Source organism: Pristis pectinata, chromosome 2 (assembly GCF_009764475.1).
Source record: "Pristis pectinata isolate sPriPec2 chromosome 2, sPriPec2.1.pri, whole genome shotgun sequence".
NCBI lineage: Eukaryota > Metazoa > Chordata > Chondrichthyes > Rhinopristiformes > Pristidae > Pristis > Pristis pectinata.
Window position 1 is genome coordinate 100,973,217 of NC_067406.1, and position 21,762 is coordinate 100,994,978.

A 21,762-nucleotide genomic window follows, 5' to 3' on the forward strand; every position below is an offset into this window, starting at 1 on the left:
AGACAGAAAGAAATAGCCAGTTACGTAGAGTTGGAGAATTTGATACTGAATCCATAAAACTGCAATGTACCCAATTGGAAGGTGAGGTGCTGTACCTCAGATGTGTTTTTGGTCTTGATGTAACAGTGCAGAAGGCCACAGACAGAACAATTAGAGTGGATGGAAGTAGATGGAAGATCAGGGAGTCCTTTAAAAGGGGGTAAGGGGCCAGGGAAATATGTGGAAATTTGTTGAATGCAGGGGCTGGTGGGATGGAAGTTAAGGATGAGGGGATCCTCTGACCTGCAGCTTCCACTCTACCATAGTGAACAGAGCATTTCAGTGCATTTCATCTTTCCTGCACCCCACCCCCTCACCTCCTGGACAGAGCAAGAACAGAATTCCCCTTATCAACACCTTCCACCTCACCAGCCTCTGCACTAAGAGGATCATCCTTTGCAAATTCTGCCTGTTGCAACAAGATTCCACCACAAGTACGTACTTCCCTTCCCTCCTCTTTCAGTATTTTGAGGGGATTGCTCCTTTTGTGATTTGCTGGTCCATTCTTCTATTCCCAACCACTCCCCAGCCTATGGCACTTTTCTGTGCACCTGCAGAAAATGCTTGTCCTTTCACCTCTTCCTTTCCATCCATTCAGGAACTCAAGCAACAATTCACTTGTGGTAAATCTGAATTGTGAACAGGAAGTGCTGCAAGGTCAGAGAGCATCTGAAGAGACTGAAATGAGAAGCTAACTCTACTTCTCTTTATTACTGATGGTGTTTAATCTTTTGAGTATTTCCGCCATTTTCTGGAGTAACACACAAAGCACTGGAGGAACTCAGCGGGTCAGGCAGCACCTATGGAGGGAAATGGACCGTCGATGTTTTGGGCAGAGACCCTTCATCTGGACTGAATGTCTCCACCATTTTCTGATTTTATTTCAGGGTTTTATTGTATCTAGGTCATAGAATAATTGTTCTTTGAGCCAAGCAGCCGTCATTCTCCAAAGCAAAGCTGTAGCTTTAAATGAAGAAACGGAATGCACTGCACAAGTCAAATGTGAGCTTTGGAAAATGCAGCAGCTTTAGGTTGAGCACCATTTTTAGCACAATTAATGAGCTCAGCAGGGCTGACACATTGCTTCAATACAATAGCACTGACAAGCTACTTCCTTCTCATGGTAATTTCTTAATAAGTGATAATGAGGTGTTAGATTTGGATTACTCAGCGCCACCAATGTTACATAGCGACAGATAGTGAGGCATTCACTGTAATAGGAAAAACATTTCCAGTTTTATGAAAGTCTTTCCAATAACATCCATCGATGTGATGCAACTCAAACCATATTGTAACTTTGTTAAAAATTTAATGCATTTTATAAATATAGAAACATAGAAACATAGAAAACCTACAGCACAATTCAGGCCCTTCGGCCCACAAAGCTGTGCCGAACACGTCCCTACCTTAGAAATTACCAGGCTTACCCATAGCCCTCTATTTTTCTCAGCTCTATGTACCTATCCAAAAGTTTGTTAATATAAAATAATTTAAGGCCTGATGCACGTAACAATTTTCATTGCAGTTTATGGAAGTATTTTTTAGCTCACTAGCCGAAGTCACTGGTAAACTGGAGACAGAAGAGACTGCTGATGCTGCAAATCTGGAGCGATAAGCTATGGATCTGATGGAGGGTCTCCACCCGAAACGTCGACTGTCCATTTCCCTCCGTAGATGCTGCCTGAACTGCTGAGTTCCTCCAGTACTTTGTGTGTTGTCACTGGTAAGCTACCTCCTCCTATTAGGTAACTCCTTAACGTGATAATGAGGTGTTAAACTTGCACACCTCAGCACTACCAACAATATGCATTCATGAATGCATACCCCTTACTCACACATGAAGCAGAAAACAAATTGCTGGAGGAATTTAGTGGATTGACCAGCATCTGTTGTGGAAAAAGGAATTGTCAACATTTCAGATTGACACCCTGCAAAAGGACTGAGAATAGAGAGGGAAAATATCCATATGAAGAGGAGAAGGGTAGGGGTGAGACAGAGGCCAGTAGGTGATCGGTGGACTGAGGAGGGGTGAGGGATGATGAGCTGAAGAAGCCAGATGGGGGAGGGGGAAGAGTGGAGTTGGGAGACAGGTGGGTGATAGGTGAAAGCAGACAAGGAAAAAAGAGAGACACAAGAGCCTGCAGATGCTGGAATCTAAAGTATCTTTATTAGTCACATGTACATCGAAACACACAGTGCAATGCATCTTTCGGGTAGAGTGTTTTGGGGCAGCCCACAAGTGTCACCACGCTTCCGGCGCCAACATAGCATGCCCACAACTTCCTAACCCGTACGTCTTTGGAACGTGGGAGGAAACCTGAGCACCCGGAGGAAACCCACGCAGACACGGAGAGAACGTACAAACTCCTTACAGACAGCGGCCGGAATTTGAACCCGGGTCGCTGGTGCTGTAAAGCGTTACGCTAACCACTACACTACCGTGCCTTCAGCAACAAACAAGATGTTGGGAGAACTCAGCAAGTCAGGCAGAATCTGTGGAGGGAAATGGATAGTCGACGTTCCAGGTTGAGACCCTTCATCTGGACTGATAGATAGCGGGGATATAGCTGGTGTTAAAAAGTGTAGGAAAGGGGTGGAGCAAGAGCTGGCAAGCAATAGGTGGATCCAGGTGAGGGGGCAGTGGGAAAGGGATGATAGGCAGTTGGAGGAGGGGAGGGTGGAAATAGTGACAGAGGCTGGGAGGTGATAGGTGGAGGTGACAAAGGGCTGAAAATGATGGAATCTGATGGGAGAAGAAGGTGGATCATGGAATAAAGTAAGGGAGGCGCGGAGGGAAGATAGACACAGTGGGAGGAAGGGGAATCAGTGTAAGGTGTGTGTGGATGATGGGCAGATGGGGTGAGTGGAGGAGGGGAAATAAACAGGGTGGCAGGGGGCTGGGGTGGGTGTAGGTAGAACTAAGTGGATCAGGAGGAGAGGGATAATGGACAGAGGGGGAGCAGTTTACCTGAAATTGGAGAATTCAATGCCATTCATAACGTTCATGGACATAAAGTTCATATCGTCGGGTTGTAGACTCCCCAAGTGGAATATGAGGTGCTTTTCCTCTGTGTTTAGCTTTGCCCTGGCAGCAGAGGAGGCCGAGGACAGAGACGCCAGTGTGGGAATGGGGAGGAGAATTAAAATGGCTGCCAACCGGGATCTCCAGGCGGTCATGGAGGACGGAGCACGGGTGCTTGGCAAAGTGGTCGCCCAGTCTGCATCAGGTCTCACTGATGTAGAGGAGGCCACTTTGGGAGCACCAGATGCAATAAATAAGGCCGGAGGAGTAGCATGTGAATCTCTGCCTCACCTGAAAGGTTGTTTGGGGCGTGGATGGCAGTGAGGGATGAGGTATAGGGGCAGGTGTTAAACCTCCTATGGTTACAGGGGAAAGTGCCTGGGAAGTGGGAGGGACGAGTGGGAAGGAGTAAGTGGACCAGGAAGTCACGGAGAGAGTGGAAAGCAGGAAGGGCGGGGATGGGAATATGTGGCTGGTGGTGGGAGAAAAAAGGTTAAAAAAGAGCAAAGGGCAAATGGAACCAGATGGGAGAGGGGATCCGGTGGGTGAATTGTGTGGACGGGGTAGATGGAACCAGGAAGGTGAGAGAGACAAAAATGTGCGACGGGGAGTTCTGGTCCTCCCAGTTCTGTTCTGTTTCCCACACCCTTCTCCATACCCTCCCACCCCACTCCCATCACCTATTTTCATCCCCTTCCCCCTCCTGTTTCCGTTCACCTACAATAAGATAAGATAAGATATCTTTATCAGTCACATGTACATCGAAACACACAGTGAAACGCATCTTTTTGCGCAGTGTTCTGCGGGCAGCCTACAAGTGTCGCCACGTTTCCGGCGCCAACATAGCACGCCCACAACCTCCCAACCCGTACATCTTTGGAATGTGGGAGGAAACCGGAGCACCCAAAGGAAACCCATGCAGACACGGGGAGAACATACAGACTCCTTACATACAGTGGCCGGAATTGAACCCAGGTCGCTGGCGCTGTTAAGCATTACGCTAACTGCTACACTACCGTGCCTGCCCACCCTTCCCTACCCCCACCTGGTTCTATCTGCCCATTCCTCTTCTTTTTTTTCCTTGGCTGCTTCCAGCTATCACCCACCTGCCTCTGTCTCCCAACTCTACCCCTGCACCAAGCATCCATTTTTACATTAATCCTACTCTAACCTATTTATTCTCATCAATTATCCTCTCCACCTCCGACTCTACTACCCATGCACACATTAGGGTCAATTTAGTGACCCATTGACCTATCAACCAGCATGTTTTTGGGATGTGGGAGGAAACCAGAGCACCCAGAGGAACCCATGCAGTCACAGGGTGAACAAGCAAACTCCACAGACTGGACACACGAAACCGCAGATGCTGGAATCTGCAGCAACAAACAATCTAACTGTCAAACAATCAAACAGGAGTACTGATGCAGGGTTTTGACCTGAAACATCGACAATTCCTTTCCTCCCACAGATGCTGCTTGACCCGCTGAGTTCCTCCAGCAGATTGTTTGTTGCTCCACACACTGGAGGGCAGGTTTGAACCAGAGTCACTGCAACTGTGATGCACACAGGTCTTTTCTAGCTGCGCCACTGTGAAATCCTAACCGTTATTCTGTTAGGAAGAAACAGCTGTGGTCTGAAAGTATGAAGTGCAAGGTACAGAAACCATTATTACAAATAGTTAAAGTCAAAGTCAAATTTATTGTCATATGCACAAATACATGTATGCACAGGTGAATTGAAAAAACTACCTGCACCAGCATCACAGTCACACAGCATTAGATAAGCAGAATTCACAAGAAAAAACTGAATCAACCATAAATTAAACACAAATAATAATCAGCCTCCAAGTTATTTTCAAATGTTACTCACAAGAATCAATCCATCTTGAAATTACAAAGACAGTTGTGTTAACAAACAATATTGTCCATTAAAAGGCTACCAGTTTACAGCAGGAGGCCATATAGGAGATATGGTTTTGAAACTGACATATCCATGATTTGGCCAAGTAGGTCTATTCTGAAAAACACTATGATGCTGGAGGAACTCAGCAGCATCATAGCAGTATCATAGTGTTTTTCATCTAGATTCCAGCAGTCCTTTGTTTCTCTAGGTCTATTTTAGTTGGCCTACATTGAACCAGGCATCAGATATCTTGAGCTAAGATATTTTGCACCATTGTAGCGGAGATCAAGGAAGGTTTCAGATAGGCTGTTTTGCCACTTAGCACATCAAACATAGTTAGAGTTATATTTGTTAGCCAGTCAGCTGTCACAATTCAAAAGCTTTTAGAATATTGATGTGAACTTCCTTGTCTCTACAACGATGTTTGATAGACTTGTCAGTTAAGATATGCTTTCATTGTAAATATAAATAGCGAACACCATAAGAACACAAGAAATAGGAGCAGGAGGAGGCCATCTGGCCCATCGAGACTGCTCCGCCATTCAATAAGATCATGGCTGATCTGACCGTGGACTCAGGTCCACCTACCTGCCTTTTCCCCATAACCCTTAATTCCCCTACTATACAAAAAGCTATCTAACTGTGTCTTAAATATATTGAATGAGGTAGCCTCTGCTGCTTCCCTGGGCAGAGTATTCCACAGATTCACTACTCTCTAGGAAAAGCAGTTCCCCATCATCTCCATCCTAAATCTACTGTCCTGAATCTTGAGGCTATGTCCCCTAGTTCTAGTCTCACTTACTTGTGGAAACAACTTTCCTGCCTCTATCTTCTTTCATAATTTTATATGTTTCTATAAGATCCCCTCTCATTCTTCTGAATTCCAGTGAATATAGTCCCAGGCAACTCAATCTCTCTTCATGGGCTAACCTCCTCACCTCCGGAATCAACCTGGTGAACCTCCTCTGCACTGCCTCTAATGCCAGTCTATGTTTTCCCAAGTAAGGAGGCCAGAACTACACACAGTACTCCAGGTGCGGCCTCACCAGTACCCTGTACACTTGCAACGTAGCCTCCCTGCTCTTAAATTTAATCCCTTTAGCAATGACAGCCAACATTCCATTTGCCTTCTTGATAGCCTGTTGCACCTGCAAACCAATCTTTTGTGATTCATGCACAAGCACTCCCAAGTCCCTCTGCACAACAGCATACTGCAATCTTTCACCACTTAAATAATAATCTAATCTTCTATTTTTCCTTCCAAAGTGGATGACCTTGCATTTACCAACATTGTACTCCATCTGCCAGATCCTTGCCCACTCACTTAACCTATCTATATCTCTCTGCAGCCTCTCTTCATCCTGCTTTTGCTTTTCCACTCAATTTAGTGTCAGATTGTTTAGTGTCAGGAAGAAGGTTGTTTTAAAGGTACAGTTAGACATAGACCAGCTGGAAAGTTGGGTGGAGTGGTGGCAGATAGAATTTCATCCATCTGTGAAATACTACATTTTGAGTGGCCAAATTCTGGTAGGACACATAAGCGACAGGGACCTGATTGTCAGAGAAACCTTGAGTGCAAGTTCATTGCTCCGTGAAAGTGGTGACACAAGTGGATAGGGTAGTGAAAAATGCACTTACTATGCTTTTCTTCATAGGTCAGGGCAATGAGTATAAGAGTTGGGATGTCATGTTGCAGTTGTACAAAACATTGGTTAGAATACACTTGAAGTATTAATCATGGGCTGTTACCTTTGTGCTTAAGAGTAAAAAAACTCAATGCACTCAAGAGTCATTCAAGAGGATTTTCTCAATGTCCTCTTGAAATGCATTCAAGAGGATTTTCTGAAGCAGTATGTGGGGAGGCTAACTAGGGAGGGAACTGTATTTGACCTCAACTGAGGGAATGAGTATGGGCAAGTGACTGAAGTGTCTGTGAAGGAACCCCTTGGAAACAGTGGCCATAATTCAGTAAGCTTCAAAGTAGTCATGGAAGAGGATGAAGTTGGTCCTCGAATTAGGGTTCTAAATGGGGGGATGTTGGATTTTGATAGCTTAAGACAGGACCTGGGAGAGGAAGATTGGGAGCAGATGCTAGAGCGGAAAATGTCTAATAAGTGGGAGGCATTTAAAAGTGTGATAGTAAGAGTCCAGAATCAGCACGCACCTGTAGGGATGTCAGGTATAGGTAACTGGACAAGTCACTTCAAGTTGATAGGGGATATAGCAGAAAATTTAAGAAAGAAATTAGGAGGGGAAAAGGGCGCCATGAAATGACTTTGGCAAGCAGGATTATGGAGAATACTCAAGTCTCTTCTAAGTATTTGGATAGTATTACAGTGCTTTTTAGGGTATTTGGACAGATACTTGGATAGGAAAGGAATAGAAGGATATGGGCCTATTGTGGTCAAATGGGATTAGCGTCGATAGCCATCACATTCAGCATGGACGAGTGGGCTGTAAAGGCCCACTTCTGTGCTGATTGCTTCTATGATTCTATGATTCTGCTTTGAGTTCAGAGAGATTCTTCCAAGAGACTCTCCCACCAAGTCTCCCTGCATGGCTGCTTGTGCTGATTGAATACCTGTTACATCTACAGTTCCTGTCACCGTGTGGCTCATTCAAAGTCAAAACAGCCTCTATCCTGTTTTCACTATTTTTCTTTCAAATCCTCCCTGGCATGTTGCCATTGTTCCATTTAAACATGGAAGTGTTGGTGGTTGGATTTGTATGTTTTCATACAGATTGCCTTAGCTGCTGGTATGATGGAGCATTTCCTTCTCAATAATCGCAGCTGTGCCTGAAGCACTTTGCCAATTTTGAAAAAATAAACAAGGACTTGCTAGTGCCTTTTCATGTGTTTAAGATGGAAAGCATACAGTACTATAATAGACAGCTGGTAATATGATATACCTTGATCGATGAATTCAAGTGTCACACTAGATAGATCATATTTTGTTTCCTCCTATGCGTGGACTTATTTCAAATAGACACCTGCCATTCTTCAACTCTGATGCCCAATTCCTGTGGAAGACAGAGCACAAATATGTACATTTCTCCATGGCTTTATGTTAAATGTTATAATAGGTGTCAATATTGGGATATAACAGGCTTAAAACATATTGTAAGGAATTAGTTACAGACAAAATAGGATAAATTTACTCTTAAATTATCAAATTTAATTTTAGCTCCAACAGATATTTAATACTAGATGAGCAAAAATGATGATTACTAACATTCCCATTTCACCCAAAGTTAATTGCTTATTTAAACACATCCATGGTAGAATTTAAAAATTCTCTCTTTTCTTTCCCACCCATCCAAACACAAATGACTTGTTTGTCAGTTATATTTCAGCAGCTTTAGCTATTTTGAAATTTTATGAACTTTAAACACACCAAGATTAAATCTTTATACTTGAATGATTTTTTTTCTAATTATGTATATAAGTTATGCAATAATATATATAATTGAATGTGTATTATTAATGGTTGTTCACCTCCAGGCTAGCAGGGGTTGCAATGCTTTTCGGGCCTATCTTGTGTCACTGTTACGTTCTTTGGTAGACTAGATTTTGGTTGATCTCTATCAGTAAATGTTTCACACATGCACACTCAACACACTTGAAGAAAATAAATACCTAAAGGATGAAATTCAGGCTCTATCTTCTTTAAATATAAAGAAAGAAACATTGGCAACAAGGAAAATTGTTTCCAAAGTCAGGTAGGATTACAGAGAAACATTTTTTATCTGAAGAGAGGGAAATTTAACAACTGTCTGCCTTAAATAAATAGAACCATAGAACCATAGAACACTACAGCACAGAAAACAGGCCATTTGGCCCTTCTAGTCTCTGCCGAAACTTTATTCCGCTAGTCCCATTGACCTGCACCCAGTCCATAACCCTCCAGACCTCTCCCGTCCATGTATCTATCCAATTTATTCTTAAAACTTAAGAGTGAGCTGCATTTACCACATCAGATGGCAGCTCGTTCCACACTCCCACCACTCTCTGAGTGAAGAAGTTCCCCCTAATGTTCCCCATATACCTTTCCCCTTTCACCCTAAAGCCATATCCTCTCGTACTTATCTCTCCTAATCTAGGTGGAAAGAGTCTACTCGCACTTACTCTGTCTTTACCCCTCATACTTTTGTAAACCTCTATCAAATCTCCCCTCATTCTTCTACGCTCCAAGGAATAAAGTTCCTGTTCAATCTTTCCCTGTAACTCAGCTCCTGAAGAACCGGGAACATTCTAGTAAATCTTCTCTGCACTTTTTCAATCTTACTGATATCCTTCCTATAGTTAGGTGACCAGAACTGCACACAAGACTCCAAATTTGGCCTCAACAATGTCTTATACAACCTCACCATAACATGCCAACTCCCATATTCAGTACTTTGATCTATGAATGCCAGGATGCCAAAAGCCTTCTTTACAACCCTGTCTACCTGTGACGCCACTTTCAGGGAATTATGTATCTGAACTCCCAGATCCCTTTGTTCCTCCGCACTCCTCAGTGCCCTACCATTTACTGTGTATGTCCTACCTTGATTTGTCCTTCCAAAATGCAACACCTCACACTTGTCTGCATTAAATTCCATCTGCCATTTTCTGGCCCATTCTTCCAGTTGGTCCAGATCCCTTTGCAAGCTTTGAAAGCCTTCCTCGCCGTCCACAATGCCTCAATCTTCATGTCATCAGCAAACTTGTTTATCCAATTTACCACATTATCATCTAGATCATTGATATAGACAACAAACAACAATGGTCCCAGCACAGATCCCTGAGGCACACCACTAGTCACAGACCTCCAGTCTGAGAAACAATCATCCACTACCACTCTCTGTCTTCTCCCACACAGCCAATTTCGAATCCAGTTTACAACCTCTCCATGGTTACCTAGTGTCTGAACCTCCTGAGCTAACCTCCCATGTGGGATCTTGTCAAAGGCCTTACTAAAGTCCATGTAAACAACATACACAGCCTTTCCTTCATCTACTTTCTTGGTAACCTGCTTGAAAAACTCTATAAGATTCGTTAAACACAATCTACCACGCACAAAGCCATGCTGACTATCCTTAATCAGCCCTTGGTTGTCCAAATGTTTGTATATCTGATCTCTCAGAACACCTTCCAATAATTTACCTGCTACTGATGTCAGGCTCACTGGCCTGTAATTACCTGGTTTACTTTTAGAGCCTTTTTTAAGCAATGGAACAACATGAGCTACCCTCCAGTCCTCTGGCACCGCACCCGTGGCTAAGGACATTTTAAATATATCTGCCAGGGCCCCTGCAATTTCTACACTAGTCTCTCTCAAGGTCCGAGGAAATATCTTGTCAGGCCCGTGGGATTTATCTACCTTTATTTGCTGTAAGGCAGCAAGCACCTCCTCCTCTTTAATCTCTTTATGTTCCAAGACACTACTGCTTGTTTCCCTTCCTTCCATATACACTATGCCAGTTTCCTGAGTAAATACTAATGGAAAAAAACTGTTTAAGATCTCCCCCATCTCCTGAGGCTCCACACAAAGATGACCACTCTGATCTTCTAGGGGACCAATTTTGTCCCTTACTATCCTTTTACTCTTAATATACTTGTAGAAACCCTCCAGGTTTACCTTCACATTATCTGCCAAAGCAGCCTCATGTCTTCTTTTTGCCTTCCTGATTTCCTTCTTTAGTATTTTCTTACTTTTTCTATATTCAAGTACCTCATTTGTTCCTAGTTGCCTATACCTGCTATACACCTCTCTCTTTTTCTTAACTAGATCACCAATATCCCTTGAAAACCAAGGTTCCCTATGCCTGTCAATTTTGCCTTTAATCCTGGCAGGAACGTACAAACTCTGTACTCGCAAAATTTCGCCTTTGAAAGCCTTCCACTTACTGAACACATCCTTGCCAGAAAACAACTTATCCCAATCCACTCTTCCAAGATCCTTTCATTTCCACAAAATTGGCCTTTCTCCAATTTAGAACCTCAACTCGAGGACCAGACCTGTCCTTATCCATAATTAACTTGAAGTTAATGACATTATGGTCACTGAACCCAAAATGTTCACCTACACATACTTCTGTCACCTGACCTGCTTGGTTCCCTAATAAGAGATCAAGTATTGCATTCTCTCTCATTGGTATCTCTATATACTGATTTAGAAAACTTTCCTGAACACATTTGACAAACTCAAAGCCATCCAGCCCTTTCACAGTGTGGGAGTCCCAGTCAATATGTGGAAAATTAAAATCCACAGACAACTTTCTGTTTCTTACATCGGTCTGCTATCTCTCTACAGATTTGCTCCTCCAATTCTCTCTGACTATTGGGCGGTCTATAATACAACCCTATTAGTGTGGTCACACCTTTCCCATTCCTCAGCTCCACCCATATGGCCTCTGTAGACGAGCTGTCCGGGCTGTCCTGTCTATGCACAGCTGTGATACTTTCCCTGACTAGTAATGCCACTCCTCCCCCTTTCATCCCTCCCCCTCTATCATGTCTGAAACAACGGAACCCTGGAACATTAAGCTGCCAGTCCTGCCCCTCCTGCATCCAAGTCTCACTAATAGCAATAATGTCATAATCCCACGTGCCAATCCACGCCCTAAACTCATCTGCCTTACCTATCTACAATAAGGCAAGGAAAATGGCCACAATAATAGGTTCAATTTGTACCATTTACTAGACACGTGCAGATATAGGAGGAACATTGTGAGATATTGCTGCATTTCTATGCTACAAGTGACAATGATGATGAAGATAAACAAACATCTTTCCTAATTAGTGTCGTGGGAGTCCTTACATATAGTCCTTACGAGAAACCTGCTGAGCTTGGGGAAACCTAGTAATTAAACTTTAAAGAATTGATGAATTTGTTGAAGAATCACTTTAACTCAAAACCAAGCTGGATGGTGAAAAGTTTGATTCATGGTTAAGAAAAACAACCAAATTGAAGAAATTATCATACGATTATAATTACAGCAACGCACTCTCACAGATGCTAAGGGATAGGCTAGCGTCCCGAATCAATGATGACCAGGTTCAAAGGCAGTTGCTATCAGAAGTGAATCTGAGATTTGAGATTGCACGGACAATTGCCATGCAGTGGAATTAGTAAGGGACTTGCAAGTGAGACTGGCAGTTCCATGTGACAGAGTGCACAATGGATGTGCAGCAAAATGTACTGTTGGGATACAATCCAAACATCATTTTAAAAGGTAATGAAAGGTTTTTACTGCTGTGGAGGGAAATATGTGCTATCTATATGCTAGTTCAGTCAAGAAAAATATCACATATATAGTCTAAAAGGCCACATCTCCAGTGTTTGTAGGAATAAGTATAAAGTTAAGAACATGAAAATAAGAAATTAAAGGAAGTCACTCAGAGTTTCCAGTTTCCACCATTCTCACCAGGTGAAGCAAGCAGCTGAAAACTGTAATACAAAGGAAATGTTCAGACATTTAATGAGAAACAGGCTAACTTAGCAAAGGTAGAACCATTGATTGTTGTCATGAAAGTGAATGGCAGACATATGACATTTGAGCTTGACACTGTTGCAATGTTACACTGACAAACTACACTGAATGTGCAGCTGGGTAGCCAGAAATCACTACCCATAGACCTAAAAAGACACAGCTAAATCTGAAAACCTCTACAGCTGAAAGCACTGAAGCAGATGGAGTTGCTCAGATGACAGTGAAATACCAAACACAGGTTAAATGTAAACACAGTGTGGTCCGAAGGACCTATTCCTCTGCTATACTGTTCTATGTTCTACATTAAGTACAGACTCTTGTGATTGACTGCTCTCTGAGTTGCAGAACTTGTTTGCAGAGGCCTGCAGAGAAAGACTGGAGAGGACCTTGGGATAAATCAGTCATGGGGGCCAGAATGTATGTTCTGCCTTTCCACAACTTCCTGCCTGACTAGTGGCCAAAACATGCGGAGCTTGGCAAAACCACTTGGCACACAGGACAAAAAGTAGAAGTAAAATTGAGAAAGGTATAAAATATAATGCATTGACCCATTATTATTGGCATCATATTATTGCAAACATAGATTTAATTGTTTGACCATACTTCATAGATTTATGAGCAACAGGTAAAAAAGGCAATTTTGTTTCAATTTTATCCTGATGAATATAGTTCCATCTCTGAATAATTTTATTCAGAGAAATGAAAATAGCAAATAATAAGCAACCAATTTTCAGACAACATTACTGGAACAACTGGAATATTTTAGTCCATGCTTCAACTTTAATGAGTCTAAATATATCCTTAGCACTACCAAAAGTCATTGGGAGGAATTGTTATACTGTTAAACTATAGACTTCTGTGCCTGTGCAAAATTCAACCCAATGTAAACATTTTAACAAAGATCAAGTGGTACAAATTTAATCAAACTAGATTTCCATAATGTTTGGACTCCATAGAACAAAAGAAATCAGGAGGCTTAACATATCAAAGAGGCATGTGTCGGCAAATTTGTAGGAAAGGAATCCCTTTGATCTAGGATGTCAAAAACAACGAGGAACCAGTACAATAGAGGACTTTCTGAGCTGTACCTCATCAGTAGGCCTCTGCAGCCATAATCTTGCAGTGCATCAGTTTATAAAGGGTTGATAACACTTCTGTAAATGTAATCCAGCAATTAGTGGGGATTGATGGCATAACCACTGAAGATTTGGACTAGTTAAAAAACAGGTGAAGAGAATATTTCATGTTGATGCCCTAATGTTAGGACAGTATTAATGAAATGTCATCAAACTAGAACAACTTGGAAAACATTATTATCTTTTGCTATCAAATGGCTTTGTACATTCTCCCCAGCCCCACCACCCCTCCAGGGCCCAGACTGAGCCAGAGAACACATTTCTTCCTGACGACTCACTCAAGTTGGAAGCCTCTTGTCATTGAGCAATCCAGGTCTGCAGAAACTTCTCAATAGTGTCTGGATGACTGGAAGAGATGGCTGGGAGATTTTGCTCCACGTGGCACAGTGAGGATTCTGCTGCTCTGGGCAGCCAGAAGGTTGGCAGTTCAGTGATCAGTGAAGAACTCCACCAACCTGTCCACCTTCCAACCAGAAATGAAGGGAAGTACATGTGTCAGACATTTGGACCATGCTGTTACTGGAGATCTTCTGTCCATTCAGCTCCTCACCCTTATCACCAGCTCCTCATTGCTGTATGTAACAGCTTTTCAATCATAACATTCATGTGTAAGTTTTTCTGTTGTTAAGTTAAACAGTTAAGTAAGCTCATTTGAAAAAGATGAATAAACAATTGAGAATGACTAGAATATTAGACATGCCAGTAAATAAACAGAAAGGTAGTTAGAGGGTCATAGAATCAATGGTGATGATAAATGAACCATAACTGGCAAAATATATCTTACAACAAAGAAGCATTTAGCACTTGGCTGCCTGAATTCTGTGCCCTTGATGGATCAGTCAGAAGGGCAAGATTGGACAGAAGCATGAAAGCATAGAGCAAATGTTAATTGTATTGATAGAATCATGTTCCCCCCTCCACCTCTGGTGATAAAGTAGGCAAGCTATTCTTTTTCCATCACATAATCAATGTCAGTTAATGAATGCTTTTGTCATAGTGGCAGAATAGAAGCCAGCTCTGGAGAAGGCAGTTAACGAAAGATAACTAAAAGGGGAAAGAACATCACAACAAGTTATGTTTCTGGCCCTTATCTGTTACTTATTTAGTGTGGTGCATTGCAATGCTCTTCTGCCTTTTTACAAAGAAATAATTCATCCATTGAACAGAATTGATTGATCTTTACCCTTGAGCCAATAAATCTTGTCAAGTCAGCTCCTGTGAAAGGTTTTATTTACCAGACGACTTTAGTTTGAGATAAAAATAGGAAGTAGGAAAGCTTATTGTCTCATTTATTCAGTAAGGTTGAGAATAGTGCAGGTGCAGGCATGTATGAAATGGCATGGGCTGGAACACCAGTTTGGGAAAAAGATTGTTCACCTTAATCACTGTTCCAAAAAAAAGTCAGCTAGTTGAATACAACTGAAAACAAACATGCTTCACAATGGCAGATATCCTTACCTATCCCCGACCTAAACTGTAGAAAAAATGGATACTTTGGTCATGCGGGGCCAGAAATTAGTTTGCCTAAGCACATAGAACCTGAGTGTCCACTTGGTCAAAATAGGAAGCTTGAGGACCAATGGAGATTAATTCTCACCTTCAGCAGCATAATCAACTCAAGCTGTCATGTGCCCAGCAGCAGCTCACTCAGGCAAAGAGAACTGCAGCCCTCAAGTAAGCCATTGGAGGGGTGTGCTTAAGATGGGTGACAGAGCAGATTGGGGAGATGGCCAAGAGTTAATGTTGGGGGCATGATAATGTCTCCTGCAATGTCAAACATTTTTTGAACACAATTTAGTTTCTATTGGTAGCTGTGTGAGTCAGAAGTGATGGAGAGGGGTCTCTGAAGAATCTGACAGTTTGGGACAGCTGAGGGTAAAACTCCTTGAAGTTAGCTATGGGACCTTTGCCTGTGCCAATGAGTTGTAGACCACCCCCCAGTTATATTCTCTGCTCTACTTTTGGTTCCATGCTCAAAAATATGGTGCAGCATAAATTCCACCCAATAAGTACAATGCCACCATAGAAATGAAATAAACATTGCTTGGATGGTGTGACTTGAGTAACAGGAACTCAGAAATTATAGCACGAGAAACGAGTGCACAAATTCTTTCATGCTTTTTCTGAAATAACAGGTCTTAACTTTTCAATCCTGACATGTGACAAAAACATTTTCATGCTGGAAGGGCAATTTTGGCCATTGCAACATTTCTTTTAAAAGGAATTTATGAATTGATAGCACAGATACTTCAGTCCATTGTGTCCATGCCATCCAAAAGTGGAACAATTGTAGTTATTCTCACTTCCCAGCTCTTGACCCTGTCTTTGTGGGTCAGAGATCAGAGATGTAGGCCACTGCTGTTCAAGTGTTCATCCAAGTTTTAAATGTGAAGAGGTTTTCTTCCTCCACCACACTTTCAGGCAGTGATTTCCAGAGTTCCAGACTCCCACTACTCAGGATGCTTTTGTTTACTCAATTCCCCTCAAATACTTTACAAATGAACTTACATTCCCTGATTCTTCACCTCTCTTCCAAAGAATTTGGATTCCTTCTATACATCTCAACTAAATCTCCTCCATCACCTTTGCTTCAAGAAAAACAATCCCATTTAGTCACTGTCTCTGCATAACTGGGTTCTCCAGTCCCTGTAAACATCCTCATAAATCCCCTCTTTACCCTCTCTTATGCTATCACATCATTTCTGTCATGTGGTGACCAGAACAGTTGACATTACTCTAGCTGTGACCTGACTAATGTTTAATATAGTTCAGTTTGATCTCCTTATTCCTATATTTGACATCTCAGCCAGTGAAGTCAAGTATACCAAATTCTTTCTTAACCTCCTTGTCTACCTGATCGACATGTGGATGTGGACTTTGAGATGCTCCCATTTCTCTACCCCACCTAGCTTCCGATCATTTAGCATGTATTCCCTTGCTTTGTTTGCCCTCAACCAATTACATGGCCTTACATTTTTTTCTGAATAGAAAAATAGAACAGTGACAACACATGAAACATAAAGTGCTTCCAGACATGAGATCATAAATGGTGTTCTATAGATAAGTTTTTCTTTTTCTATTTCTTTCTTTAAATATGGTGCATGAAGAAAGCTATTTTCTCTCCCACCATCAAGGCTGGAGGGAGAAAAAATTCTGTGGTCACTGGGCCTGGTTAAAATGTAATTTCCTTTATTTTTGTTTTTATCTTGCACACTTTCTGAAGTGGTTCTCTGCACAAGAAAATATGGACCATCACATGTTAATCCCTCCTGCCCACCACCCTACCATAATAGCAGTGCTGGACAGCAGCTGTACAACACTTATCAATGACAGAGAATATGCCAGATGGTGCAACCATATCACAAATATCACTACTTCATCTGAAATTCCAGTATGAATTCCACTGGAGAATTACAGAGGTGGCCAGTGACAGCCTAAGCTGGAGGGAAGTGTATCAACCCTCAGTCGAACTTGCTCCAATTTTTAATTGTCAGCTATATTAAAGTACTCTGGGTGCTGAAAATATCAAATGCAGACAATGGACATTCTGGTGGTTTCTCTGCATTGAAAATATATAATTCAAAGAAAAATACAGATTTGTTGTAGATATTAAATTTGATAGTGGCCTAATAACTGGACTGTGTAGCATCCATTTCTCAGGGCTTGTGTTGCTGTCCAAGAATCCAAGATGGCATTCAAGACACATGCAGGTTCTTCTGAAGGCAGGGACAATTCGTGAGGGTATTGCATGCCAGCGAGAAGATAATGAGGAACAAAATCAACTGAATGAAGGTGCAAAGCTATATGTTATACATGCCCAACTCTCTGGAAGGCCTTGGTGAACTGAATGCCGCAAGCTTGTTTCATTTAGCAGAACTTCTCATTATTCATAACAAAGACTTGTCAAATTAGCATGAGTTTTCAAAAATCCAGTGGACGCTGTGATAAGAAGAACAAAGGGTTTTCCTTTGAAAATCCAAGCTAAGACCAGCTGAATGGCTTTCTCAATTCCATTTATCTTCTGATCTTGTGAATGTAGTGTTTAATATTGCTTACATTACCCTTCTTATGATTCGGTTCACTCACTAGTCCAAAGTTATATTCAACACATTAAAAAACTGGAGGTGTGTACACAAATCTGCGTTCTTCCCCCGAACCATGGGGTATTTTTCTGAACTGCAGAGATTGCTGATAGGATTTCCATTTTATCTGAGGTAAAAGGTGGAATAAAGCAATCTGCAGCATAATAAAAAGGAACTGCCAAACTGCTTATTATTTATATGAAATATAAATGGGAACTGGAAAGCGCATAGGCCTTTTAGTGTATTCACAAAAAATATTTTCTCTGCTAAGCACTGTAAGGATGAAATACTAAAATGATACTTTGATAAATCAGCAATTTACTTATTGTTGTCACTATGATAAACAGCAGTGCTTTAAAATGCCACCACAGTGTGTATATTCATTCTAAATGAAGTATTAATAAAAGAGACAGGGCCTTAATCAAGAACTTTAATGGTAATTAAATTTCCCTGAAATGACTTCAATAAACACATGGGCTGATTCTAATCGATATAAATGAGCACACCACATAAAACCTTCTTCCATCACAACCTTCTTTTTCAGCTTTTCAACTGCACATCTGGCCCCTTGTATTGTAGAATGCCCAATAATTGCTGCCAGAATGCAAACGTTTCATCACTTAATATTTATGTTCCCCACTTTCCGGAGAACCAATATTCAATTTGGAAACAGTGAAAACTTATATATCAGGCCCATGGCATTTTTCAAATATTCAGCAAAGTCACTTTCTTGTGAGATTATGTACATTTTTAAAATTGTGCCTTCTGTATCCAAATAACTGGGGCTATATTGGTGGTTCATGGGTAACGTAAGCAATATTGATCTATTCTCTTATGTAGCGTGTTGGAGAGAAATGGGTTTTGACCCATGTTCAAGCAGCAATGTGCTGAGAACATGAGCCAGAAGCCAAGGGTCCAGACTCAATTCAAAATTAAACTAATTGGTATTTCACTGGTTATCTGATCAGACATCCAGAAAAAGATCTGCAGACTGCAGCAGTAATCTAGGTGACTGTGTTCCTGGCAGGAGAGCAGGGAAGGTGTGGTAGGGGGAGAAGGCGGTGGGGGGAAGTGAAATGAGGTGTGGGAGAACAGGATGGAGACAAAGGTGACCTGATAACCATTTGAAGGAGCTAAAGTATCACCAAAGCCAATGTCGAATTGTATCTTTATCCATCATCCTTGAGCTGCAGAAGGCAGGATTAGGAAATGGATGTTTTGAATCACAAATAACTGCAGTGAGGTTTGTTTTCTCCTCATCACACAAGGAAGTGACTTTGCTGAATATTTGAAAAATGCCTGAATAGAGCTGAAACACTGGATGTCCAAGTATAATTCTTGTAAAAGAAAAAGGAGATTACACTTTGTTGACTGATCTGAGAATGGTCAAGGATGGAAGTTTCTACTTGAACAGTCTTTAGCTTTTGAATTGAACAAATCTCAGATTTTTATTTTAAATTCTTAACAATAGTACTATGTTCTTCTCAATGGCAGCTTTGACTCAAAGTGTAGTGCCCTTGCCTAAAGGTAATGGGTTCAAGCCCTATTCAAGTGACTTCAGCACAAAATCTAGGGCAACAATCTGCAGAGGGAGTTGTAGACTGAAGATCTACCCTCACTGTAAGGTATTTAAGCCTCAGCTTCCGTTATCCTTTCTTCTATGAGTTCATCATCCTCTTGCTACTCCTAAGCTTCCTTCCTAACTTGATGAAAAAGATCCAATGGCACTGTTTTGAAGAGGAAACAACATGGTGTATTTGCTTGTCCTGGGATAACATTTATCCCTCAAATAACATTAATGAAATGGCTTCATCATCATATTACTGTCTGTAGAAGTTTGCTGTGTGCAAATTGGCTGCTGCATTTTCAACATTACTACATTGAGTACATTTTAAAAGAACATTTTTACAGTAAAATGTCTTGAGACATCCTGAGATCATGAAAGATGCCCTATGAATGAAAACCTTTCATTTTATATGTAGACAACAAATTTTATTACAAACATTGATATTGGTAATAAAACACTGAAGCAAACAACTAGTTCTGTATCATTAATATTTAAATATGGTTCAGCTGGGTGATTTATTGTTGATTAAAAAATCCCTAGTGGCTTTCATTTTTGTTAGGCCAGCCCACCTCGGTACATTAGACATTGCTAGAAGTGCTGTACTGAATGAAACAGAATTTCCTGAATATCGGTTCAGCAGTTTTCCAAAGAGTTAACAAGGAATGAAAATCAAAAACCTGCAGATGCCAGAATTCTGAAATAAAAATCAGAAAATGTTGAAAATTGCAGAGAGACGAGGGAAGGGATGGATTGGACAAAAGCAACATCTCTGATAAGGTGAGGCCAGGGTTGCCAAGGGATAAGTTGTAAATTAGGTCATTAGGTCAATGGGTTAATGGGGGTAGTTAGAGAAAAAGAATTTGAACGTAGTAACTTAATGCTATTATATGAAAGCAGTTAAAAAGTGAGAAGACAAACAAAGGAACATAAAAGTTGTGAAATTCAGGGCCACAGAGAAACAAAGGACTGCAGATGCTGGAATCTTGATGAAAAACACGATGATGCTGGAGGAACCCAGCAGGCCAGGGAGCATACGTGGAGAAAAGCAGGCGGGTCAACCTTTCAGGTCAGGACCCTTCTTCAGGACTCATGCCCAGATGTCAGTTTGTGCTAATGGGAAGAGAAAAACTGAGACCATTTCGCAGAAGGGTTGACCAGTTTTGAAACAGAAAAAGTGAGTTATCTGAAGTTATGAAATTTGATTTTGAGTCTGATGTAACATGCCCAGATGAATCATCAGGTGTTGTCTTCAAGCTTATAATAGCACAGGAGGTCACAGACAAATAGGTTAGAGTGGGAGTAGGATAGAAAATTGAAGTGACAGGCAACTGTAATGTCAGGGTTACTCCTGAGGACGGAGTTCCATAAAGCATCATCCAATCTATGTTTGGTTTTTCCAGTGAAGGGGAGACAATACAGCTGAAATATTGCTGGTCATGTCTTCCTGCTGGAATCACTGCCCATACTCCCCTCATGCCTGAACTTTGCTGATCTGTATGTGAAAAGCTTTGCTAATCTGAAGCATCCCAGATCATCAATAAGGGAGCCCAGCCTCCAAAACACTACTCAATGCTTTGACAGTCGATAAAGCTCCACCCATTGTCAAAGCTGAGGTTCACTTAATAGTTTTTAATATATCTAACATACAGAGACATTCAGAAAAATTTTAAAAATTTAAAGAATTTAAGAGCAGAAAATTAACAAAAACACTTCATGAAAATGTTTCACTGAACCTAAATATTTAAAGAATGGAACTTGCTTTCTCTTTGCTTCATGTGCAATCTCGAGGTTTGAGAACCAAATGACAATTCCCCTGTGCAAATGCATATTTGACAGTGTGTACACAGAAGTCTTGGACATCCTGTTGAAATGGTCAAATTCCAACGTTTCCAATCTGAACAGCTGGCATTAGTCAGTCAGATCTGTCCCAATGATAGCTACAGATCAAAAGTAACAAATAAGCAGCTCTTGGCTTATTCATTTTTGTAAACACCTGGGAATAGCTTTATCCTTCCATGAATTCATTGCTATCATCTTCTCACTGTGGAGGAGAAATTGAATAGCATTGGAGAACATAGGCTGGAAATACAATGGACAATTACCTCTGTCCAATTCATTCTGGTGCAGGTTGCACACTGAATTTGTGCTCCCATCGTATTAGCATCATAATTGCAATCAGCAGCAGTCTTATTGTATATTACGTGAACTTCAGTTCATGGGATGAAATTTCATGAGTGGCTAATAACTGGCACTGACTGAAGCCAAGCCCACAGACCTTAAAGGGGAACCACTAGTCTTAATTATTCCTAGATATTGGGAAGGTTACAGCAAGCCACATCAGAATAGGGTGGAGAATGGGGATATTTTCAGACAAAGATGGAGGTCCTTTCTGGTCAGGGGCTCAGGAAGCCATTCAAATCCATCATGAAGAATGAGTAGAAGGAACTGATAGTTGGACCTCCACCACAAAACACCAAGCACATGCAAGTAGTGCTAGAACATAATTTATGATCATACATAAAATCAACTCAGTGA